Source organism: Orycteropus afer, unplaced genomic scaffold, assembly GCF_000298275.1.
Source record: "Orycteropus afer afer isolate SDZICR_OR568_19922 unplaced genomic scaffold, OryAfe1.0 scaffold00719, whole genome shotgun sequence".
In the NCBI taxonomy this organism is placed as follows: domain Eukaryota; kingdom Metazoa; phylum Chordata; class Mammalia; order Tubulidentata; family Orycteropodidae; genus Orycteropus; species Orycteropus afer.
The window spans coordinates 498,955-500,058 of record NW_006922306.1 but is presented as its reverse complement, the minus strand read 5'-3'; positions in this window follow the sequence as shown (position 1 = coordinate 500,058).

The window sequence follows — 1,104 nt, the reverse complement described above, 5'->3', positions numbered from 1 at the left end:
GTATAGATCTCTGGCGGTGTAGTGCCTAAGCCATTTGACTGCTAACCAGAAGGCTGGCAGTTCAAACCTACCAGCCACTCCTAAGAAGCAAGGTTGGACAATCTATTTAGTGATACTGCCTCAGAAACCCAAGGAGGGGTTGCTATGAGGCAGGTCTGACTCAACAGCACATAACAACAACAGTCAGTGGTTTACCCTCCCCTCCCTTCCCACCACTGGTAACCATAAAAGAACATTTCTTTTTGTGTGAAAACCATTCCTTGACTTTTACAATAGTGTTCCCATACTCTTTTCCACAGTAGTTGTACCATTTTACAGTCCAACCAACAGTGAGTGAGAGTTTCAATCTCTCCACACTCCTGCCAGCATTGGATGTTTTCTTTCTTGTTGAATTTTGCTGTTATTGATTGCTGCAGTGAGATGTTATCTCATTGTTATTTTGATTTACATATCTCTAATGGCTAAGGAGCTCAGGTGGCACGGTGCCTAAGGCATTTGACTGTGAACCAGAAGTTTGACAGTTCAAACCCATAAGCCACTCTGCAAAAGGAAGGTGATGAAATCTATTTCAGTAAAGATTTACCACCTCAGAAACCCAGTATGGGTCACTATGAGTCAGAATTAACTCAATGGTGGTGACTTTTTTGGTTTAATAGCTAATGATCAGAAGCATTTCTTCATATGTTTGTTGACCACCTGCATATCATCTTTGGTGTCATGTCTGTTAACGTCCTCTGCCCATTTTTGCCTTAAATTGTTTTTGTTTTTGATGTTGAGGTGTAGTTTTATGTAAGTTTTAGAGATAAGTCCTTTATCACAAATGTAGCCAAATATTGTTTCCCCAATCTGTAGATTCTCCTTTTACTCTTTTGGAGAAGTTTTTATGGGCATAAAAATTTAATATTTAGAAGATCTGTTATCTAGCTGATCTTCTGCTATTTGGGCATTTTTGGTTATGTTTAATAGTTTATTTATGCCATAAATTAGTGTCCCCTAAGCTTTCATTTGCTCACCAGAAGGCTGGCAATTCAAACCCACCAGCCATTCCTCAGAAGGAAGATGGGGCAATCTACTTCCATAGTGATACTGCCTCGGAAACCCAAG